Here is a 25,139-nt window from a genome sequence, read left to right on the forward strand (position 1 = left end):
TCATGTCTTTTGCCCATCTCTTCACTGGATTATTTGTTTTTTGGGTGTTGAGTTTTATAAGTTGTTTATAGATTTTGGATACTAACCTTTTATCTGATATGTCATTTGCAAATAAATTCTCCCATTCCATCGGTTGCCTTTTGGATTTGCTGATTGTTTCCTTCGCTGTGGGGAAGCTTTTTATTTTGATGAGGTCCCAATAGTTCATTTTTGCTTTTGTTTCCCTTGCCTCTGGAGACATGTCAAGTAAGAAGTTGCTGTGGCTGAGGTCAAAGAGGTTTTTGCTTGTTTTTCCTCCAGGATTTTGATGGATTCCTGTCTAGGTCTTTCATCCATTTTGATTTTACTTTTGTGTGTGGTATAAGAAAGTGGTCCAGGTTCATTCTTCTTCATGTCGCTGTCCAGTTTTCCCAACACCATTTGCTGAAGAGACTGCCTTTTTTCTTTTTTTTAAATTTTTTAATGTTTATTTACTTTTTAAAAAATTTTTTTAATATATGAAATTTATTGTCAAATTGGTTTCCATACAACACCCAGTGCTCATCCCAAAAGGTGCCCTCCTCAATACCCATCACCCACCCTCCCCTCCCTCCCACCCCCCATCAACCCTCAGTTTGTTCTCAGTTTTTAACAGTCTCTTATGCTTTGGCTCTCTCCCACTCTAACCTCTTTTTTTTTTTCCTTCCCCTCCCCCATGGGTTTCTGTTAAGTTTCTCAGGATCCACATAAGAGTGAAACCATATGGTATCTGTCTTTCTCTGTATGGCTTATTTCACTTAGCATCACACTCTCCAGTTCCATCCACGTTGCTACAAAAGGCCATATTTCATTTTCTCTCATTGCCACGTAGTATTCCATTGTGTATATAAACCACAACTTCTTTATCCATTCATCAGTTGATGGACATTTAGGCTCTTTCCATAATTTGGCTATTGTTGAGAGTGCTGCTATAAACATTGGGGTACAAGTGCCCCTATGCATCAGCACTCCTGTATCCCTTGGATAAATTCCTAGCAGTGCTATTGCTGGGGAGACTGCCTTTTTTCTGTTGGATATTCTTTCCTGCTTTGTCAAAGATTAGTTGGCCATACGTCTGTGGGTCCATTTCTGGATTCTCTATTCTGTTCCACTGATCTATGTGTCTGTTTTTGTGCCAGTACCATACTGTCTTCATGATTACAGCTTTGTAATACAACTTCAAGTCCAGAATTGTGATGCCTCCCACCTTGGTTTTCTTTTTCAGGGTTGCTTTGGCTATTTGGGGTGTTTTCTCGTTCCATACAAACTTTAGGATTGTTTGTCCTAGCTCTGTGAAGAATGCTGGTGTTATTTTGATAGGGATTGCATTGAATACATAGATTGCTTTGGGTAATATTGACATTTTAACAATATTATTTAAAAATGGATTGTTCTTCCAATCCATGAGCATGGAATGTTTTCTTGTTTTTTTTGTGTCTTCAGTTTTCATAAGCATTCTATAGTTTTCAGTGTATAGATTTTTGGCCTCTTTGGTTAGGTTTATTCCTAGGTATTTTATAGGTTTTGGTGCAATTGTAAATGGGATCGATTCCTTGATTTCTCTTTCTGTTGCTACATTATTCGTGTATAGAAATGCAACCGATTTCTGTACATTGATTTTATATCCTGCGACTGCTGAATTCATGGATCAGGTCTAGCAGTTTTTTGGTGGAGTTTTTTGAGTTTTCCATATATCATGTCATCTGGGAAGAGTGAAAGTCTGACCTCCTCCTGGCCGATCTGGATGCCTTTTATTCTTTTGTGTTGTCTGATTGCTGAGGCTAAGACTTCCAATACCGTGTTGAGTAACAGTGGTGAGAGTGGACATCCCTGTCTTGTTCCTGACCTTAGGGGGAAAGCTCTCAGTTTTTCCCCATTGAGGATATTAGCGTTGGGTCCTTCATATATGGCTTTTATGATCTCAAGGTAGGATCCTTCTATTCCTACTTTCTTGAGGGTTTTTTTTATCAAAAAAGGATGCTGTATTTTGTCAAATGCTTTCTCTGCATCTATTGAGAGGATCGTGTGGTTCTTGTCCTTTCTTTTTGATGTGATGAATCTCATTGATTTTTTTACGGATATTGAACCAGCCCTGCATCCCAGGTATAAATCCCACTTGGTCGTGGTGAATAAATCTTTTAATGTTGGATCCGGTTGGCTAGTATCTTGTTGAGGATTTTTGCATCCATGTTCATCAGGGAAATGGGTCTGTAGTTCTCCTTTTTAGTGGGGTCTTTGTCTGGTTTTGGAATCAAGGTAATGCTGGCTTCATAGGATGAGTTTGGAAGTTTTCCTTCCATTTCTATTTTTAGAACAGCTTTAAGAGAATAGGTGTTAATTCTTCTTTAAGTGTTTTGTAGAATTCCCCTGGAAAGCCATCTGACCCTGGACTTGTGTGTTTTGTGAGATTTTTGATTACTGATTCGATTTCTTTACTGATTATGGGTCTACTCAAATTTTCTATTTCTTCCTGTTTCAGTTTTGGTACTTTATAAGTTTCTAGGAATTTGTCCATTTCGTCCAGATTGCCCATTTTGTTAGCATATAGTTGCTCATAATATTCTCTTATTATTGTTTGTATTTCTGCTGTGTTGGTTGTGATCTCTCCTCTTTTCATTCTTTTTTTTTTTTTAATTTTTAATGCTTATTTTTGAGAGAGAGAGAGACAGACAGAGCATGAGCAAGCAAGGGGCAGAGAGAGAGGGAGACACAGAATCCAAAGCAGGCTCCAGGCTCTGAGGTGTCAGCACAGAGCCTGATGCGGGGCTCGAATTCACAAACGGCGAGATCATGACCTGAGCCGAAGTCAGACACACGACCAACTGGACCACCCAGGTGCCTCTTTCCTCTTTCATTTTTGATTTTATTTATTTGGGTCCTTTCCTTTTTCTTTTTGATCAGTCTGGCCAGGGGTTATCAATTTTGTTAATTCAAAGAACCAGCTTCTGGTTTCATTGATCTATTCTGTTTTTTTTTCTTTTTGTTTTGTTTTGTTTTGGTTTCGATAGCATTGATTTCTGCTCTGATCTTTATTATTTCCTGTCTTCTGATGGTTTGGGGCTTTATTTGCTGTTCTTTTTCCAGCTCCTTAAGGTGTAAGGTTAGGTTATGTATCTGAGACACAACCCTCTTCCTTCTTTCTTCTTTAGGAAGGCCTGGATTGCTACATGCTTCCCCCTTATGACTGCCTTTGCTCCATCCCAGAGATTTTGGGCTGTGGTGTTATCATTTATGTACTTTTTAATTTCCTCTTTAACTTCTTGGTTAGCCCATTCATTCTTTAATAGGATATTCTTTAGTCTCCAAGTATTTGTCATCTTTCCAAATTTTTTCTTGTGGTTGATTTTGAGTTTCATAGCATTGTGATCTGAAAATATGCATGGTACGATCTCAATCTTTGTACTTGTTAAGGGCTGATTTGTGTTCCAGCATGCGATCTATTCTGGAGAATGTTCCATATGCACTGGAGAAGAATATCTATTCCACTGCTTTAGGATGAAATGTTCTGAATATATCTGTGAAGTCCATCTGGTCCAGTGTGTCATTCCAAGCCATTGTGTCCTTGTTGATTTTCTGTTTAGATGATCTGTCCATTGCTGTAGGTGGGTGTTCAAGTCCCCTACTATTGTGATATTATTATCAATGAGTTTCTTTCTGTTTGTGACTAATTGATTTATATATTTGGGTACTCCCACATTTGGAGCATAAATGTTTACAATTGTTAGATCTTCTTGATGGATAGACCCCTTCATTATGATATAATGCCCTTCTGCATCTCTTGTTACAGTCTTTATTTTAAGATCTAGATTGTCTGATTTAAGTATGGCTACTCTGGCTTTCTTTTGGCGACCATTAGCATGATAGATAGTTCTCCACCCCCCTACTTTCAATCTGAAGGTGTCTTTAGGTCTAAAGTGGGTCTCTTGTAAACAGCATATAGATGGATCTTGTTTTCTTATCCATTCTGTTACCCTATGTCTTTTGATTGGAGCGTTTAGTCCATTGACATTTAGAGTGAGTACTGAAATATATGAATTTATTGCCATTATGTTGCCTGTAGAGTTGGTGTTTCCAGTGGTGTTCTCTGGTCCTTTCTAGTCTTTGTTGCTTTTGGTCTCTTTTTTTTTCATCTTTTCTCCCCTCAGAGTCCCCCTTAAATTTTTTTGCAGGGCTGGTTTAGTGGTCACGAACTCCTTTAATTTTTATTTGTCTGGGAAACTTTTTGCCTCTCCTTCTATTTTGAATGACAGCCTTGCTGGATAAAACGTTCTTGGCTTCATATTTTTCCGATTTAGCACATTGAATACATCCTGGGGGGCATAATTATTTACAATTGTTAGATCTTCTTGGTAGATAGACCCCTTAATTATGATACAATGCCCTTTGTCATCTCTTGTTATAGCTTTTATTTTAAAATCTAGTTTGTCTGATGTAAGTATGGCTACTCCAGCTTTCTTTTGATGACTGTAGCATGATAGATGGTTCTCTATCCCCTGACTTTAAATCTGCAGATGTCTTTAGGTCTAAAATGGATCTCTTGTAAGCAGCATATAGATGGGTCTTGTTTTCTTATCCATTCTGGTACCCTGTGTCTTTTGATTGGAGCATTTAGTCCATTGACATTTAGAGTAAGTACTGAAAGATATGAATTTAGTGCCGTTGTGTTGCCAGTAGAATTGGTGTTTCTGGTGATGTTCTCTGGTCCTTTCTAGTCTTTGTTGCTTTTGGTCTTTTTAGTTTTGCTTTGTTTTGTCTTTTCTCCACTCAAAGAATCCGCCTTAAAATTTCTTGCAGGGCTGATTTAGTGGTCATAAACTCCTTTAGTTTAGTTTTGTTTGTCTGAGAAACTCTTTATCTCTCTCTCCTTCTATTTTGATTGACAGTCTTGTTGGATAAAGAATTCTTGGCTGCAGATTTTTCCGGTTCAGTATGTTGAATATTTCCTGCCACTCCTTTCTAGCCTGCCAAGTTTCTGTGGATAGGTCTGCTGTGAACCTGATCTGTCTTCCTTTATAGGTTAAGAACTTTTTTCCCCTTGCTGCTTTCATAATTCTTTCCTTACAAGACAACTTTTCAAAAAGCCAATGTCATAAGGAAGGTGGTAAATACAGTAAAACCTTGGATTGCAAGTAACTTGTTCTGGGAGTGTTCTGCAAGATGAGTGGAATAAATTTTAATTTAAAATAAATTTTAACTTGATAAATGAGTGATGTCTTGCAATACAAGTAGTACATGATGCTGAATGTCACATGATCATAACTGAGCCAATGGTTCTTGAAATTCACTTTGATATACAAGTGCTTTGGATTATAAGCATGTTTCCAGAACAAATTATGCTCGCAAACCAAGGTTTTACCATAGATGTGTTATAGATTAAAAGAATCTGAAGAGACGTAATATCTAAACACAAGTGCAATGCATGAACTAGATACTTATTCTCAAAATAGCTATAAAAGACATTTGGGTAATTGGGGAAATTTGAATATGGACTAGGTATATGATGATATTATTACATTATTGTTAATTGTTTTTAGATGTGGCAATAGCATTGTGGTTATGAAGGAACACTTCTTTTTTGAAGAAGTTTAATGGATATATCTAGAATTATAAGTGTCATGACAGCTGTAACTTATTTTCACAAGGTTCAGGAGACAGACACAGAGAAAACAAATATGACAGCATTTACATTAAAAAAGTATATAGGTGAGGGGCACCTGGGTGGCTCAGTCAGTTGAGCGTCTGACTTCAGCTCAGGTCATGATCTCACAGCTTGTGAGTTCGAGCCCCGTGTCGGGCTCTGTGCTGACAGCTCGGAGCCTGGAGCCTGCTTCAGGTTCTGTGTCTCCCCCTCTCTCTGCCCCTAACCCACTTGCATTCCTGTCTCTCTCAAAAATAAATAAACATTAAAAAAAATTTTTTTAAGTATATAGGTAAAAGATGTGCCAGGTTCATTATCCCAGTATTCCTTCAATTTTCCTGAGCATTTGTGATAATTTGACAATAAAAATAAATTGGGCAAGGAAAGGATATAAAAATAAGTATTTCCAGACATGATATATGTCGCCATCATAAAACTCATTTTCAAGAAAATTATATAAAATGTCACTAATACTTGTAATACATTTAAGGGGATTTCTAAATGAATTTGAGTACTTAGTTAAGCACCAGATTTACATTCTGCAAATTATACGCCCCAACAAAGTTACTCTTGTGCCTGGGGAAGTTTGTATACAAAACTGGTTAAAACAGGCAGAGGCAGGATCACTAAAATGCTTCTAAGGGTTTTTTGTTCTTGACAGAGAATGCAACCAAATCCAGCAGAAATACTACATATAGCTAGTACGTGACATCTTATACCCACCACATTTCCAGAGGGAGGGGTGGTTAGGTGGCTCAGTTGGTTAAGTGTTCGACTCTTGATTTTGGCTCAGGTCATGATCTCACATTTCATGGGTTCAAGCCCTGAGTCGGACTCTGCATTGACAGTGTGGAGCCTGCTTGGTGTCCTAGACTCTAAGTCTAAAGTTCTCTTTTGGCCTGCAAAAGAGCGGATGCAGGATTAAAGTGAGAGATGGCTAATGTCTGGGAAAAGACAAGAGCCCTGAATAAGGGTCCTTGCCCCATTTTTATTAGGATCAGAAGGCTTACAAACATGGCAATGGATATGCACAAAGGGACAATGCATCTGTGAACATTAATTTGTGGACATGAGGGAAAGGGAGTCTTGAAGATATTCGTGGTTAGGGGTTTGGGTTAATACAAAACAAAATCCGGGCCCCAGGCAGTCGGGAGGAGGGTTGTTTACAGCAGACTTGAGGCAGCATCTCTGTTTACCTTAGCCAGCCTAGGGGATGAGACAGGTAGGGGGAGTAACCTCAGGGTTGACAAGGCACCTTTTGTTTTGTTAACCATCTCCATTCTGGACTGCTTTGCCTGCAGGGCAGTGGGTCCATAGTCCAATTCACCAATTTACCTAACCTGGCCCTATTCTCCTGTGAAAGCAGCTTTCTGCTGTTGTACTAAATTCGGGGTGCTTTCAGCCTGGATATATAATCTTGTTATTCCTATGTATTGGGCACCTTTGTGCCGTTTCTATTTCAGGCCTTTGCCTCTCTCTATTCTGGGGGGCTCTGCACCCTCTCACCAAAAATAGGGGTGCTTTTGCACCTCTCTAATCCTGGCACCTTTGTGCCTCCCTACTCTCGGGGTGTCTTTGCACCCCCCCTATTCTGGGAGTGCCAACCTGGTTTCCCCAAACTCGGCTGTGAGCATTTTATGACTTTGTATTTCTTTATGCCTTGTCAACCCATTGGTGTAAGCCCGGGGGATTCCTAAACTTATCCCCCACAGCTCGGGATTCTCTCTCTCCCTCTATCTCTGCCCCTACCCATTTCTCTCTCAAAATAAACAAACTTGAAAAAAAATGTCTGGAGATAAAGATAGAAACGAAAACCATCAGGACTATAAAACCAAAGAGAAACTCACTTCTTCCAGGAGATCCAGTACAACCATTCCCTAATTTTCCCTTTTCCCATGCAGGGTTGAGATAGACAGGAACCATGACAAATACCTTTTATTTCATGCTTAATATTTAGTGTGGCTAGTAAAACAAAATACTTAGCAAGTGTTCCTTAGCTAAATAATGAGCAAACCTTCTGATAAGCAATAGGTACAAACCAAACATAGATGCTCGAAGGGGAGTATGATAATTACATGTTCATGCTAGAATTGAAAATTGCTTATATTTCAAGTATGCAATTTAAAATGGCTAAGTGATTTTTTTAAAAATCTCAATCAGCACCTGGTGCCAACCCCTCCACTCTGTCACAAGGCCTGAGGCATGTCATGAAATAATTAAATATAATGAGAACTTCCTCAGTTAGGTAATAGGGACTTATCACTAAATTCAATTTAGTCACAAACACCAGGAACAATAAAATCTAAAGCAAACATCATATACTCAGGTTAATAGAAAAATGTCTACATTTCCAGAGCCCCATGCCAGGGGTGCTATATCCCAGGATAAGCAGGTCTGAGAACAAACTTAAACGCGTGTGTGTGTGTGTGTGTGTGCGCTCACATACACGTGCAGTTTGGCTTTGTAAGCCATTTGACTTCAAAGGGTGTGATATTCAGAACAATCAATGTGAAATGAAGAGTTATGGAAGCACTTTGGTTTTTGTTTTTAAGTTTTTTATTTTTCTTTATTTACATAATCTCTACACCCAACATGGGGCTTGAATTCATGACTCCAAGATCAAGAGCTGTATGGTCTTCTGACTGAACCTGCCAGGCACTCCGAAACTACTTTGAAAAGTGAAGCCCTCATTCACTTTGGGTAAGAAAATTTTATGTAGTGGCAATTTTCATTTTCCGAGTAGGAAGTCTTAACAAAAATACAGAGTTTTCTAAGTAAGTCATCAAATTGGCTGTCATGGATAGACCCTGTGGTGGCCCCTATGTTCATACCCTGTATCATCTCCACCTTGAATGTGAGTGGGATTTGTGATTTGCTTCTCACTGACAGAATATGGCAAGAGTGATGGGATGTCACTGCTGTATGTTACCTTATACAAGACTATGTGTGGGGTGTCTGGGTGGTTCAGTTGGTTAAGCGTCTGACTCTGGATTTCAGCTCAGGTCATGATCTCACAGTTTGTGAGATTGAGCCCCATGTCAGGCTCTGTGCTGATAGTGTAGCACCTGCTTGGGATTCTCTCTCTCTCTGTCTCTCTCTGTCTCTGTCTCTCTCTGTCTCTCTGTCTCTCTCTCTCTGCCTCTATCTCTCCATCAAAATAAATAAAATGAACTTTAAAAAAAGAATCAAACTTAAAGACTATGTGTTAACAGACTAGAGAGAGACACAGAGAGAGAGGGACTCCCCTTGCTGGCTCTGAAAAAGTAACCTACAATGATGTGAGATTGTCTATGGTGAGGGCCCCATGGCCAAGAATTTCAGGCAGCTTCTAGAAGCTGAGAGTGTCCTTTGGCAGAGAGGCAGCTAACAAATAGGGACCGTGGCCCCAAAACCACGAGGAAATGGATTCTGCCAACAACCTGAATGAGCTTCGGAGTAGATGCTTCCCTAGTCAAGGCTCCAGATAAGAACATGGTCTGACTGACACCTTGATTACACGTCGTGAGAGCGTGAATGGAGGATCCCGTTAAGCTATGCTCAGACTCCTCTGACACAAAGAAATGATATAATAAATTTGCATTGGTTTAAGTGGCTAAGTTCGGGGCAACATGTCACACAACAATAGAAAACTAACACACAGGGGTGCCTGGGCAGCTCAGTCGGTTGAGCATCCAACTTTGGCTCAGGTCATGATCTCACGGTCGGTGAGTTTGAGCTCCGCGTCAGGCTCTGTGCTGACAGCTCAGAGCCTGGAGAGCCTGCTTTGGATTCTGTGTCTCCCTCTCTTTCTGCCCCTCCCCTGCCTGCGCTCTGTCTCTTTCTCTCAAAAATCAATAAACACTAAAAAAAAAAAAAAAAAGAAAAGAAAAAAAAAAAAGAAAACAACACCCAGGTTGCAATGGGCTGAACCAAAGTCTAGATGTGTGGATGCAAAAGGCCTACAATTCCCTATCATGATCTAGATCAGGGATGGCAAACACGTTTCATCTCCTCTTCCTATGCCAACTAGTGATAGCTCTCTGGATTGTCATGTGGTAGATGGAATAGTTCACCAGAGGTGTCCATGCACAAATCCCTATATCCCCTGACTCTATTACGTTACGTACCAAAAAGGACACTTGGCAGATACAGTTAAGGTTATGGACCTTAACAGAGGGACACTATCCTGGGTTAGCTGCGTGGGGCTGGTCTGATCACAGAAGCTTTTAAAAGCAGAGAACTTCACCGGCCAGAGGCAACAGACATGTGGGAGAAGGAGCAGGTGGAGAGATGCAGATTGTGGGCGGGGCTCCACCAGCTGTTGCTGAAGGAAAGCCATGTGAAAAGCGTGAGAAGGAATGAGAGCAGTTTCTAGAAGCAAAAACTGCCTCTTGGCTGACAGACGACAAGGAAATGAGGTCCTTAGTCCCCAAACTATAAGGAACTGAATTTAGCTAAAAACCTACATGAGCTGGGTGGTAAATTCATCCCCAAAACCTCCTGAAAGAAACGCGGGCCTGTTGACGGCTTGATTTCAGCCCTGTGACATTTTTTTTAATGTGTTTTCACTTTTGAGAGAAGAGTATGAGTGGGGGAGGAGGAGAGAGAGAGGGAGACGCAGAATCCAAAGCAGGCTTCAGGCTCCGAGCTGTCAGCACAGAGCCCGATGCGGGGCTCGAACTCACGAACTGTGAGATCATGACCTGAGCCGAAGTCAGACTAACCGACTAACCGGTTAAGTCAGATGGCTTAGTCGGTTAAGCCATCCTGTCAGTCCTGTGACATTGTAAACAACGGATCCACGGAGCGACAGATTACCTAGACTGCTGACCTACAGAACCGGGAGATAAGAAATTCGTGTTGAGTGACTGAATTTGTGGCAGTTTGTTATGGCAGCAATGGCAAGTTAATACAAGCTGTGTTCGAGAGGATTCCAAGGCCATATCTGGGTACTGTGGGAAAGCGCTCATCGACTCATCAAAGATATGTGCCATGGAAGCAACATACGGGTGACTTACATGGTTCTTCATTGGTCCCCCATGATCTACATGCTGTGCTCAGGGGTAGAAATTACGTAGCTATTGTTTCTGTTTGGAGAGCCCTGCCCCAAGGTATCTGTAAAGGCTTGTCCTCTCACTTTCTTCTGGCCTCTACTCCAAACCAATTCACCAGGAGGTCTTTACTGCACATTCTAACTAAAATTTCGTCTCTTCCCCCTCTCCTGGAAACATTTTACACCATGTCCCTGCTCCATGTTTCCCCTTTAGCTCTTACCACCTCGTAATATCCTTATTTGCTTGGCTCATTGCCTGTGTCCCCACCGGTAGAAAGTAAGCTCCGTGCCGACAGAGGTGTTTGTGTCTTTGGTTCGACGCTGTATTCCCAGAACCTACAACAGGTTATGCCAAGAGCATAAATGATGAAATAAAGAAATAAAAGAAATAAAATTACCATTAAAATGAAGGCGCTTTTTTTTTCTAGTTTGTCAAGTTCACACATCCCAACATCCTACAGTCATCTCCTGTGGAGGGGCTCTAAGGGGGGGTCGGTTGGCACAGAATACAGAAGGCATAACTGTGGCGGGCACACATGCCCATGGTGGAGCCATCACAGCTGGCAGCATGAATGGGAGCCAAGGTCAGCACACCCCCATCAGGTCCCGGGAGGACTGGAGGAGAACGTGGTCATAATACGCAAATGATTCCTCGGGCACTAGTCCTTTCCCCTGGAACGAAGCAGAACGTGTGACAAAGTTGGACGTCTTCCTGGCCAGTTCGGTCCCTGGTGCTACAACACAGGGAAACCCTTAGGATTCTGGGCCAGTTCAGCTGCTTAGCCATGTAGAGCCTTCTTCTCACTCCAGGCTCCAACCAACTGTGGCTGTACTTTGCTTAAATGCTATAAATAACCAGATTAACCCATCTAGGAGATGTGGGCCACAGACACTAAGCTCATGAAAAGAAAGGCTAGAACGTTCCCCAGGATGATGGGATTTATAGCAGGTTTACAAAGCAAATGGCCAGCACTACAAAATAACACTTGTGGGAGAGCCTGGGTGGCTCAGTCGGTTAAGCGTCCGACTCTTGGTTTCGGCTCAGGTCATGATCTGTTTTGTGAGGTCGAGCCCCATGTCATGCTCCACGCTGACCACGTGGAGCCTGCTTGGGATTCTCTGTCTTCCTCTCTCTCTCTGCCCCTTCCCCACCCGTGTTGTCTCTGTCTCTCTCAAAATAAATGAATAAACTTAAAAAAAAAGCACTTGCCCTGTGGAGGACTGATGATTTCAGGGTCAGCAGAGGTGGATTTAGATTTGTGTACCCCTAAAGTGAGATACAAGCATCATTCTTGCTGGATACAGAAAACAGATTAAGGCCTGGCTGCAGGCCTGGGAATGTCCTGGTGAGCCTCTTCAATGAAGTTCTTGAGAAGCAGGTTCCCATTGGGAAGTGAGCTTCCAGACCTGACCACAGGTGGCCACAAAGGGCACTTTGGTTTGGGGCAGTTGAGGCAGTGAACTTGGTCGTCCATGATCTGGCTTCCAAAGTAGTCTCTCAAGGGGTGCCCAGGTGGCTCAGTCGGTTGAGGGTCCGACTCATGATTTTGGCTCAGGTCGTGATCCCAGAGACATGGAATTGATCCCCACGTTGAGCTCTGCGCTGAGTGTGGAGCCTGCTTACGTTTCTCTGTCTCTCCCCATTGTCTGCGTGCTCTCTCTAAAATAAAATTAAAAAAAATATTCCAAAGTAGTCTTTCAAACAGGCTCTGCCGTGTACATGCATTCACTGGCCAGCTTGAGCCAGAAACTGATATTACCTGGGTACATTTTCTGTTAAAGCACTTTTTTTTTCTGATTTTGATCACAGTCCAAGACTACTTGGAACAGAATCAATAATCACACCACATCTGGCACAGCTCTGTCATGTGCATCTTCTTCTGGACTTTTCCATTGCTCCTCCAATGCCTAGTTCCCTTTTGGGAGGGGCTGGGATTGTCCTTTTCTACACGTTCCCCTGAGCACCCATCTTGAGCTCAAAGGGAGAGATCATGTTCAGATATGCGAGGGTCCCTTCCTTAAGAAATTGCACCCATGCAGACAGGACTGCTCTCACATTCTTTCTGCAGATTTTCTAAGTGCTGGAGGAAAGCAATTAGCTGCAAGAAATAAGGACACTGGGGGCGCCTGGGTGGCTCAGTCGGTTGAGCAGCCGACTTCGGCTCAGGTCATGATCTCATGGTCCGTGGGTTCGAGCCCCGCGTCGGGCTCTGTGCTGACAGCTCAGAGCCTGGAGCCTGTTTCGGATTCTGTGTCTCCCTCTCTCTGACCCTCCGCTGTTCATGCTCTGTCTCTCCCTGTCTCAAAAATAAATAAAACGTTAAAAAAAATAAAAAAAAAAAAGAAATAAGGACACTGGTAAATTTGGAAAAGAAAGAATATGTTGCTTTCAACTCCTGACTCATAACTAAAAAAAAATTGTTATTTCCGAAACTCTCTGAAAATTGATTCTGTCACTTCTGTGACATTCTGTGCTGCAGAAGGAACTAATCATCTTATACCTCTGCTTAGAAATGTTTGCCTGGCCTGGTTGGCTCAGTCGGTGGAGCATGTGACTCTTGATCTCACGGTCGTGATTTCGAGCCACACGTTGAGCATGGAGACTACTAAAAAAAAGAAAAAGAAATGAGAAATGTCTGCCTCAGTAAGGTCATATGATACGAGAAAGAAACATGATAAAAACAAGACATGATTGAGAGACTCTACATTGAGGACATTAAAAAATTTTTTTTAACGTTTATTCATTTTTGACAGAGACAGAGCATTAGCAGGGAAGGCATAGAGAGAGAGGGAGACACAGAATGTGAAGCAGGCTGCAGGCTCTGAGCTCTCTCAGCACAGAGCCCGATGTAAGGCTCGAACCCATAAACCGCGAGATCATGACCCGAGCCAAAGTTGGACCCTCAGCCAACTGAGCCACCCAGGTGCCCCTAAAACAGTTTAGATAAGAACTATAGCAATGAGGGATTTTTCTTCATTTTTTTGCTTTATTTTAAAATGTATCGTAAGGAGGCAAAAGAGAACTGGGTTGGTAGTAGAGTGTTTCTGATTCACTACAAGCCTGTCCTTTAGATACTCTGGAATAATTATTAGAAATAGAAAGATAAAAAATACTGCTATCATGCTTACACCCATTCCAAGTGCCCAAAAGGGTCTGACTCATAGGGGAAGGTCACATTTCTCAAGTTTAAGCAATCAAAGTAAAAAGCCTTTGACTGTTTCTTCCTTAAAAGTGGTCTGAACAATTTAATTTGGAGGGCACCTGTGTGGCTCAATCGGTTGAGCTTCTGACCCTTGATTTCTGCTCAGGTCATGATCTCATTATTCATGAGTCTCTGGGCTGACAGCATGGAGCCTGCTTGGGATTCTCTCTCTCCCTCTCTCTCTCTGTCCCTTCCCCACTGGCTTGCTCACCTTCTCTCTCTCTCCCTCAAAATAAATAAATAAACTTGAAAAAACCTTTAATTTGGAAAGGGAATATGGAGGATTTTAAACGGAGAGATTTACAGTATTTTTCAGCAGAACAACTGTGATTAGAAAGGTTTTTTTTAAGGCAAATGTATAAAAATATACCTTCTGCAGGACAACGTTCTTTAAAAAACTGATGATATAAAATTAACAAGGAGTGGGGCACCTTTGTGGCTCAGTCAGTTGAGCATCCAAACTCTAGCTTGGGTCATGATTTCATGGTTCATGAGTTCTGATGAGGGAGCGTGGGGCAAGCTGACAGCCAAGTACAGGGTAACAGCACCGCCCCCCCCCCCCCCAGGAGTATGTGTGCTATTCCTCGGACACTCCTGGCTGCCCAAGGACAGGGAAAAGGAAAGAAAGCAGATAGCTGGCCGATAGAGATGACAGTCATGCAGGACAGGAGTCTCCTTCAGTTCACGGATAACTTAGAAAACTGCAAGAAAAAGGCAATCTTCTCCATAGCCTAATCTCCAGAAACCTATAGACTCCGTTTCCTAGAGCGCTAATACCACCCTCACCAAGATGGAAGGGGGTTTAAGTGCCAGCCATGATGATGTGGGAAACTAAGGCAAGTGAGAAAGTAAATTCCCTTACTGCCTACAGCCCACTGACAAGTCCTTGAGGCCAGCAGAGTGACCTCCCTCTAGGAGCTCAGCTGCCTCGATGATGACACTTTGCTAGGGGCAAAAGGCAATCTTGGGTTAACATTATCCTGACACCCCAGGATCCTGTAAGTCTACTGTACCATATAAAAATTCCTTTGGAAACTTCCTTTATCTCAACTCCCCAGAGATATATGCTGGCAATCATACTCCAGGCTTCTGGCCCCTGATATACATCTGAGGGGTCTCATGACTGAAGTTTTACTAAATGGTAATACATTGCATTTTCCTACCAGCAGCTGGCCCCTCAAGATCCTGGAAACCTTCCTTCCAAAATTCCTTAGAAACTTATGCTGTTCCTGACCCCCCTCCTAACCTGAGGGTATCTAATCAGTTACTCATCACAACCCCAGTGCAGCTCTTTTGCCCACGGGTCCTGTCCCCGTGCTTTCATAAAATGACCTTTTTGCACCGAAGATGTCTTCAAGAATTCTTTCTTGGCCATCAGCTGTGAATCCCAACATCACCCCAAGACCTCACCAAAACCATCAGACACGCTGGGCTTTGTCCCGCACTGCTTCTCCCCGGGCAGACATCTGGTGAGGACACTGCCTGGAAAGAAGGTAGAGGCTTCAGCCTCTGGGGGAGACGGAGCCTCAGGGAGGCTCACCTGAGGAAGAGGACGGGCGTGCTCCCGGAGGAGGCGGCACAACACCTCCCTGATGGTGATGAGAAGTGACCCTCTGCTTTGCTGTAACCACCCACAGTAATAAAGACAGAAAAGGTAAAGTGGGAGGGCCAAGGAGGGACCAGCTGCCCTACACACACACACACACACACACCTTGGCCCAGTCTTTCCCTAAGGGCGTAATCCAGGAACCGAGCGAGAAGGGGGCTGCCGGCTACATGGAATGTATCTGCTGGGGCGTCAGCTCCACTTAACGGGGGCTGGAAGGAAACAACTGGCTGCCGGAGCACAGGAGACAAAAATCCCCAGTAGGGTGGGAGGTGGGGATTCCTCCCGGAGGAGGCTTCACCCTGGGTCACTTACACCTGGGTGAGGTGGAGTTTCTGGTGTGGGGGGCTGCCCAACCGAAGGTGGGCCTCGTGCCGACCCAGGCCGACTCAACGGAAAACGTTAGCTGAAGCCTCCTCGCCCTGTCCCGTGTCAGTACGTGGTCCTTCGGCCGCATGGGTATGTGGTCTAAAAAAGCCAGCGCTTGGAGCCCAGTTTGGGGGGACCCAAGTTTCCTGGAGGTCAAATCTGCATGAACATAAGCCAAAGCACAAAGCGGGCCAACTGAAGAATCGGCTGGTACAGATGAGGGAGCGTGGGGTGGGCTGAGGACAGAATGCAAGCTAGCACCTCCCCCCCCCCCAGGTGGGGTATGTGTGACATTCCTCAGGTACTCCTGGCTGCCCAAGGACAAAGGAAAGGAGAGAAAACAAATGGTTAAGTGATAGAGGTCACAGTCATACGGGGCATGAGTCCCCATCAGTTTGCAAATATCTTAGTAAATTACAAGAAAAAGGCAATCTTGTCAATAGCCTAATGTCCAGAAACCTATAGACTCAGTTTCCTGGAGCCCCAACATCACCCCTCCATAATGATGTGGGGAACAAGGGCAGGAAGGCAATGGCAGGTAAAATTAAATTTCCTTATGACCTGCAGCCCATTGACAAATACTTGAGGCAAATACAGAGTATAACATTTCTCCAGGAAACCCTGCTGCCCTAATGCCAATGCCTTACTAGAGGGAAAAACAACCTTCGCTTGACAACAGCAAGGCCTCAGGTATCTTAGGAATCCTCTTTAGCACATCAAAGTCCCTCTGGAGGCCTCCCTTTTGTCTTGACCTCCCCAACTCCAGAGTATATAACCAGCCACTCTTCACAACCCCAGTGCAGCTCTTCCTGCCCACGGGTCTTGGTCCCGTGCTTTAATACAATCACCTTTTTGCATCAAAGACGTCTTCAAGAATTGTTTCTTGTACGTCGCCTCCAGAACCCCCACCATCATCCCAAAACTTCATCATATGGTGCCCAGCTTGGGGCTACAAATCCTTCCATCTGGACTCTGAGCTGGTGCAAACCCGGTGAGTACTCTCTCTTTTCTCCCTTTACTCTCATTCCAGGGGCTTTTCGAGGAGGATGGTCTTACCGGAACACTTTCATGTCAATTGCTCAGGCCGCAATCCTCTAGCCCGTGGCTACTCTACAGGGAGGAGAAAGCCGGCCTTTCGGCTGGAAGTTAGTACCCTGGCCGGAATGGTAGTAAGACCCAGAAACTTGATGCCCTCTCTTTATTCCTGTCCTTATACAAAGTTGTCTGTCTTGGGCATGGGACAGCCACCTAAGTCACCAGGATGGCTGTCAGTCTTAAGACTCCCGTGTGCGGTTTCCTCCTCATTGGTCTAACGTGATCCCCTCCACATCTCTGATCTAGCCGCTTCTGGCTGAGAGACCTCCACTGGGAGCCGGCCGAAACCAGTACCCCATTGAATGGAAACCATAGGGGGGACTGAAGTTGGCTATAAAGACTAGGTGTTGGAATGTCGCTTAGATTATGACGGATTTCCATCTTTACTGTTTTCCGTCAGTGTCCTCTACTAACTGCTTAAATTATAAAATTGTGTTATCCCTCCTTGTAAAACTTTTCTAGTGTTTTCCATGGTTAAAGACGGAGGTTTCTTCTCTGCCTTCTCAGCAAGGCTAACTCAGGTCCATACACCAGGCACCCATCTGTAGCCTAGGATGCAATGGGGAAGCAGCGGGACGCTAGTATCCCTCCTCAGGGGCCCTTAGTGGCTGGTCAGCAGTCATAACGATTTCATTCGAGGGATGCCTCAGGTTGCTTTGACACCTCAGGAACCTCTGACATATCCTGTACGTGGGACGCCACCAGGGAGTTGGGGGATTCTCGTGGTAATGGACCTTCACTACTTCTCTCTCTCTCTACTTTTCTCTCTAGGAGGAGCATGGGAGCATCTCTTCGGTCCCCAAGGGTTCTCCTTTGAGATGCCTTTTAACCACTGGAAACAATTTGGATTGCAAAATGTAGACAAGGACTGATCTCCTGTAACACTGCATGGCCTTAAACAGGGCAAAGGAACACAAGTACCCTAGGTCTAGCCTTCACGGCTCTAAATCAGGACCCAGACCAAAAGGCCTCTTGCAGAGAGGCTCTGGACCTCCCCCCATCACCCCAAAACCCCATCAGTACTAGTGTTGTATATTTCTAAGGCTGGTTGCATAAAACAACTCTTACTGTATTTGCAAGATAGAGAGGGGGGTGTCCACTAACATTTTCTTCAGACAAACACGTTATTGCCTCAATTATATGTGGAATCTAAAACAAAAACAAAAACACCCCAAACTCCTACAAAAAGAGATCAGACTTGTGGTTAGCAGGGGAGGTAGGGAGGGGGAGCTGGACAAAGGTGTTCAAGAGGCACAAGCTCGCGCTGTAAGGAAAGGAAGTACCGGGTGCAATGCACAAGGGCCATCTATAGGCAGCCCTGCAGGAGGGAGGATATGGAAGAGGCTCAGTCCTAGCAGCTGTCATCACAAACATCGTTTTCTTTGTTTGCATCTATAGGAGATGCTGGATGGTGACTAACTTATCGTGGTAATCACCTCACGACGTATGTAAGTCACATTATTATGCTGAACCCCTTAAACTTATACAGGGCTGTGTATCAATTGTATCTGAATAAAAAGGGGGAAATTTTTCTTCAAGAATTCATGCGTCGAGTTTGGAGACGGAGGAGAACAAGATGTCTTTTTTCTGATTTGTTTCCTGTGGCTCCTTTTCCCTTCAGAACTCCATTGAGAGAGCACTAGGCAAGCCCGGGGGGCAGAAATCAACTCAGCCAAATTCACCAAACTGAAGGGTTTCTTTTCCTGAGCTTTGCTTTGCCGGCCTGACAAAGCAGAGAGGCCCGGGCCTCCCAAGCCCTGGCCAGACCTGCCTGGGAGCCCCGTGCCCTGTCTCCGGGGCCCGCTTCGTCCGGCTGCCTGTCTGGCCTCCCCAGGTCCACCTGTGCTCGACCTTTCCATCTCAAACCTACTCACACTCTCTGCAGCAAGGCTAATAAACCCACTCTGAGTTTTCCTTTTCTGCTTTATTTTCTCCTTATTCTATTTTTTTTCTCCAAATTATCCTTTGATACAATTTAGGGTTTTCTATGGTCACAAACAATCCTCCCTTGATCCATGGACCCACAGATCAGCCATCACTGACTAAGCCAATGAAAAAGTATTTGGAATTAATACATGGAAGAATCCAGCCTGAGGTAATAGCCAGCCCCCATCAGTGACAAGTTCCAGACAAGGTCTTCAGCATAGGTCACAAAAAGGAAGATAAAAATTTGAGGTGTTAGAAATTTCTCAGAACTTTGACTCTTGCATTTGGTAGTTACAGAATTTTGAATGTGACCGATATCCCTAAGGCATAATTCTCCCCTAACATTTCTACCTTTGTTAGGTGGGTGGAACTTTGCTTGAAATTGTTGGTTTTTTAATTTTTTTTAACGTTTATTTATTTTTGAGACAGAGAGAGACAGAGCATGAATGGGGGAGGGTCAGAGAGAGAGGGAGACACAGAATCTGAAACAGGCTCCAGGCTCTGAGCCATCAGCACAGAGCCTGACGCGGGGCTTGAACTCACAAACCACGAGATCATGACCTGAGCCGAAGTCGGACGCTTAACTGACTGAGACACCCAGGCGCCCCTGCTTCAAATTGTTTTTTATAGTCTGTTTCCTCTAACCTTCAAGGTACTCCTCGCTGTTTTAAGAATTAAAATCGACAGGAGACAGACTAACAGGAGAATCAAAATTACATATATGGGGAGAAGCCACCATAAACATGAGAGATTTCAGACAGATAAAATGAGGTATAAATGTCCTTCTGGACTAAGGAGGAGGAGTGAGGAGTCTGGGCTTCAGAGGGAAGGAGGACAATTCACAGGAAGAACGGAAAGATGTTTGGTAAACAAATCTTTATGGGTCATAGAGACAATGGGACTTAGAGAAGAATTTTAACAAACAGATTTTACTAACTTCCTGCCTACCACCCCTAGTTCATATTATAATGTAGTTGTCCTTGGTGACTGCTCCTTTCCTGGAGCGGGTGCTCTATCTAAATTCTTTTTTTTTTTTTTAATTTTTTAAAATGTTTATTCATTTTTGAGAGACAGAGAAAGACAGAGCAGGAGCAGGGCCAGGGCAGAGAGAGAGGGAAACACAGAATGTGAGGCAGGCTCCAGGCTCTGAGCTGTCAGCACAGAGCCCGATGCAGGGCTCAAACCCCACAAACTGTGAGACCATGACCTGAGCCGAAGTCGGATGCTTAACCGACTGAGCCACCCAGGCGCCCCTCTAAATTCTTTAAGCAGTTAGTGGGAAGGTCTTCCCCCCACCCCAGCCCTAAATCCCAAATATTCTCTTCTATGTTTTTTTCTAAAGTTTTTAAATTTTACTTTTAAGCCCATGATGCATTTTGAGTTGACTGTTGCATAAGAAGTGAGCTCTGATTCAAGGTCAGCTTTTTACCTACGGATGTCCGACTGCTTCCGCATCACTTGTTTAAAAGTCTACCCTTTTCCCATGAAATTGCTTTTGCAGCTTTTGCAAAAATAATTTGAGCATATATGTGTGAGTCTGTGTTTGGGCTATCTGGTTCTACTGATTTATGTTTCTTTCCTTCTGCCAATACCACACTTTCTAAATTTCATTAAGTATATAATAAAACTTCACATCTGGTAGAATAATTCCTCCTCCTCTCATTTTTTTTTTTTTTATTCTTTTAGCTCTGGGGATGCCTGGCTGTTTGAGGAGTCCCGACTTCAAGCCCCACGTTGGGCGAGGAGCCTACTGAAAAAAAAAATTCTTTTAGCTCTTCTGGGTCAATTGTCTTCCTGTATAAATTTTAGAACGTCCTAGCCTATGTCTGCAACAAACATTGCTGGAATTTTTGTAGGAATTGCGTTAAATATAGAGATCAATTTAGGGGAATTTGAGGGTTACTGTTTCACTTTCATGAGTTATTCACTCATTCATTCCCTGACCACTGGGGAAACGATGTGTTTGATAATCTGGATTTTCTATTATTTTCCCCTAAACCACGTTATGGTTTCTTCTAGTTACATTACTGACAGATTGTGTCCTTTGGGAGCACACGTCTGTCAGTTTTCCTTTTCTTTCCAGGGAGAATCTCCTGGTCCAGGTGTATGCTCTTTCATCCTAAAATGTGGCTTATGTTTTCTGTGGGAATCCTGGTGTCTTGTCCAGTGCCCCTAACTTGGGTTGAATAAACTCCTGCATGTGTCTCCACGGCGGTGGGCACAGTGGGACTCTTAGCTCATGTCTTTTCACCGTCCAGCTGTTGCCTTGCACCTGCACTCTTTGGATTTTAACTCCACACATGTACAATTTAGGGGTCTCTCAAGAATTTGAGAGAAGTTTGGGGCACCTGGGCGGCTCAGTCGGTTAAGCATCCGACTCTTGATCTCAGCTGAGGTCTCCATCTCAGGGTCCTGAGTTGAAGCCCCATGTTGAGTGTGGAGCCTACTTAAAAACAAACAAACAAACAAAAAGAACTTGAGAGAAGCTTCTATGCAGATTTGAGAGCTTCCCTTCCTCCGCTCCCCATAGAACCTCCCTTTCCTAGTTTATCCCTGACATTCGCAGCCATCCTAACACCCCCTGAACGCTGTTCTCTGCCTGCAAAGACCATGGAGACTCCAGCTTTGCTCAGTTTCTATGGCCACATGCCACACAGCATGGGGGTTATTTTGGGGCAACAAACCTTGCAGATGGGGGTGTGAACTATTCCCTTCTTCCCATGGCCTGATCCCTTTCAATTTCTACCTCCTTTAGGTCGCTCTCTAATGCCTGCAAGCAGTTTTTCACTTTTGCCAGAATTTATACTTGTTACTGGCAAATGGGTTAGTTGGACATAAGCCAGTCCACCATCATCCTCTTTGTTCTCTTTTCTCCTTGTGAATTTTATGTTTTTAATCTTTTTGTTTAATGTTTTATTTTTATTATTTGAGAGAGGGTGAGTTGGGGATGGGCAAAGAGAGAGGGTGACAGGATCTGAAGGGGGCTCTATGTGGACAGCAGACAGCCCAATGTGGGGCTCGAATGTGATGGGCTTTTGGGGGTGATAGTGGGGTGGTCTGGAGCCGATAGCCAGGTAAGAATTCTTGATGTTTTGGTGCAGAAAGCTGATTTCATTAAAGCAAGGGGACAGGACCCGGGGCAAGGTAGAAAGGGCTGCACTGGGGTTGTGATGAGTAACGGATTAGATACCCTCAGGTTGGGGGGGGTTAAGTTTCTAAGGAATTTTGGAAGCAAGGTTTCCAGGATCATGGGGGGCCAGCTGCTGGTAGGAAAATGCAATGTATTACCATTTAGTAAAGCCTCAGTCATGAGACCCTTCAGATGTATATCAGGGGCCAGAAGCCTGTAGTATGATTGCCAGCATTTATCTCTGGGGAGTTGAGATAAAGGAAGTTTCCAAAGGAATTTTTATATGGTACAGTAGACTTACAGGATCCTGGGGTGTCAGAATAATGTTAACCCAAGATTGCCTTTTGCCCCTAGCAAAGTGTTATCATCGAGGCAGCTGAGCTCCTAGAGGGAGGTCACTCTGCTGGCCTCAAGGACTTGTCAGTGGGCTGTAGGCAGTAAGGGAATTTACTTTCTCACTTGCCTTAGTTTCCCACATCATCATGGCTGGCACTTAAACCCCCTTCCATCTTGGTGAGGGTGGTATTAGCGCTCTAGGAAACGGAGTCTATAGGTTTCTGGAGATTAGGCTATGGAGAAGATTGCCTTTTTCTTGCAGTTTTCTAAGTTATCCGTGAACTGAAGGAGACTCCTGTCCTGCATGACTGTCATCTCTATCGGCCAACTATCTGCTTTCTTTCCTTTCCCCTGTCCTTGGGCAGCCAGGAGTGTCCGAGGAATAGCACACATATCCCACCTGATGGGAGGGTGGGGGGGGGGCAGTGCTGTTACCCTGTACTTGGCTGTCAGCTTGCCCCACGCTCCCTCATCGTATCCCCCCTGAACAATTTTGACCCTTAAACCTTTATGGTTGCTGAAGGTGGAAGGTCTCATATTCTGTAGCTCCTTTCTGCTGAGGAAGGGCGTAGAGATGTCCCTACCTTTATGGGTCAATATTGGTCAGGGAACATACAGGGGAGTTAAGGTGGAGGCAGCTGAATCCAAGGCGGACAACGTGGATGAACCTTCTTGAGTAGAAAGGATCGTCTGTTGGCTTGAAGTTCCTGCAGTGATGGAGTCTTGGCACCAGGCAGAGAGACAGAGACATGGGAGAAAACAGCCAAAGATAATGAGAATAACTAGAAAGATTAGCCCAAATAAAAGTCCTTTGGTAGTTGACAAAAATCCTCTAGTCTAGGAGTTTAACCAATCACGAAAGGGAAGAGAGGGATTGTTTAAAGTGCCAATTCGAGTATTCATGGCAGTTAGAAATCCAAAAACATTTTTGCAGTCATCTGGAATGTATACGCCGCATTTCGTTTTTATGACAGCTCAAGTTCCACCTTGTACAGCAGCTAAAACATCTAATGCCATTCTATTTTGTAGAATGGCTGTATGCATATGAGGTATTTTAGCATTTAATAATATAATGTTACTTTGAGAGCCACTTAAGTCCTTCACTGTGTAGCAGGTGGTGTTTAGCCATCATATAGACTCTATTTAGTAAGCAATTAGGTAATTAATAAGAGGCCCTTTTACAGAAATAAGAAAAATATAGGTTAGTGGTTAGAGCAAATTAGAAACCCAGTGTCTACCAGTGAGATTTTTAGATGTGAGGCTTGAAGCATCCTCAGATGGGAGTGGGAACAGGCAGCTGGAATCAAATTGGTCGTTCTGGTTTGTAACTCAAATGTCTGGGGTGATCCTTTTGAACGACCCATTATGAGAAGGAATTGTGAATAGAAATTGGGAAAGGGGAATGAATAAGAAAGGTACAACCATTATTTCCACTTGAAGAGAAGTTTGAGGTCTTCTACAGGTTTACGGGAATAGGAAGGCACATTAGTTTGCTCATTGATTTCCTGTAAAGGGGGTACAGGTTTTATTTAGATACGGGAGCCCATGAAGACTGCTCCTCTAACTTGACTGCAGTGGGAGTACATAATATGACCCAATATAGACCCTTCCATTTTAGAGTTAAATCCTCTGTTGTATTGGGCTTTCAATCCTTTAAATAAACCAGGTCTTTTGGGTTTATGGGGGGTGGGTTTCTAGTAACTGTCAGATCAGGTTTAGGGAGGATATGGTTTGCATACTGAGAGATTTATGAATTAACCTCAAGTGAATAATTTAATAAAGCACCATAGTCTTTATCTATTTATCTATTACCTTGAGAAAAGTCTTTTTATGTACAATTGTTGGAGGAATCCATCCCATTTCCAGTTGTTTAAATAGTATGCCCATGGGGTTATTATTCCCACAGAATAACAAGCAAGGCAATTGTCCATACCTGTACTTATTGGGACAATTTTTCTGAAGTTGTCTAGTTTAGGCAAACAACAAACATTTAAAGACAACCAGAACTAGAATTTAACATCCATATGGTACATTATTGAAACAGTTTTTCTCTCTTAAAAATCCTCATTTCCAGAGACAGCCAAATCAAGACTAATTCTTTTGTAAAACAAATCCAGTTTAACAAACTTGGCCTAATTATTTACATATGCTCAGCAAGAATAGCGATTGATCATAAGGGTCTTTTAAAGTTTGCTTTGCCAACCTGGGTGGCTCATTCAGTTGAACATTCGACTTCAGCTCAGGTCGTGATCTCATGGTCCATGAGTTCAAGCCCCGCGTCAGGCTCTGTGCTGACAGCTCAGAGACTGGAGCCTGTTTCAGATTCTGTCTCCCTCTCTCTCTGCCCCTCCCCCACTCTCTCTCTCTCTCTCTCTCTCTCTCTCTCTCTCTCTCAAAAATAAATAAACATTAAAAAAAATTTTAAGTTTGCTTTGCCAGAACCTGCCTCTCCAGGCCAGAAGCCAACGCAAGTACTTGCCCTCAGACATGCCTGCAACACCTGTAGAATTGGGTGAATTCCTCTTCACAAGGTCCCCAAGATATCCTGAGGTTCCTGCCCCTGCCAGGAAGTGACATTCTTTACTCACCTGGTAAGCCTGGTAGGAATTCTGTAAGCAAGGTATCAGCCCAACATTTCCAAGGGGCTTTATGGCTCCAGGTTTCATAAAGTCAACCTTAACTCCTTAGAGCTGTAGGGTCATATCTGAGTCTATGCATGTCTCACAAGTATGACATTCCAGTCAAAGCCTTGGTAAAGCAACCAGTATTTCCAATGGTGTCCTGTT

At 43.6% G+C, this 25,139-nt stretch overlaps 2 long non-coding RNA genes across 6 annotated transcripts; one reads left to right on the top strand and one right to left on the bottom strand.

The window, feature by feature from the left end:
• Positions 1–1,038: 1,038 nt before the first annotated feature.
• On the bottom strand, positions 1,039–13,100 carry LOC106985704 (uncharacterized). Of its 2 annotated transcripts, none has more exons than XR_001431954.3 (3): positions 12,096–13,100; positions 10,910–11,360; positions 1,039–6,555 (listed from the first exon to the last, which is right to left on the bottom strand). It is a non-coding gene; the product is annotated as an uncharacterized LOC106985704 (long non-coding RNA). The 2 variants fall into 2 exon arrangements; XR_008289844.1 differs by having other exon boundaries at positions 11,087–11,360; positions 12,096–13,094.
• Positions 13,101–13,128: 28 nt separating this feature from the next.
• On the top strand, positions 13,129–24,948 carry LOC128311430 (uncharacterized). Of its 4 annotated transcripts, XR_008289848.1 has the most exons (4): positions 13,129–15,545; positions 16,767–16,857; positions 17,733–17,878; positions 18,360–19,576. It is a non-coding gene; the product is annotated as an uncharacterized LOC128311430 (long non-coding RNA). The 4 variants fall into 4 exon arrangements; XR_008289846.1 differs by lacking the exon at positions 13,129–15,545 and adding an exon at positions 24,780–24,948 and having other exon boundaries at positions 15,565–17,878; positions 18,360–18,409; XR_008289847.1 differs by lacking the exon at positions 13,129–15,545 and adding an exon at positions 24,793–24,948 and having other exon boundaries at positions 15,565–17,878; positions 18,360–18,409.
• The last annotated feature ends 191 nt before the right edge of the window (positions 24,949–25,139 follow it).

The sequence above is a fragment of the Acinonyx jubatus genome, chromosome X (genome assembly GCF_027475565.1).
Source record: "Acinonyx jubatus isolate Ajub_Pintada_27869175 chromosome X, VMU_Ajub_asm_v1.0, whole genome shotgun sequence".
Lineage (NCBI taxonomy): Eukaryota > Metazoa > Chordata > Mammalia > Carnivora > Felidae > Acinonyx > Acinonyx jubatus.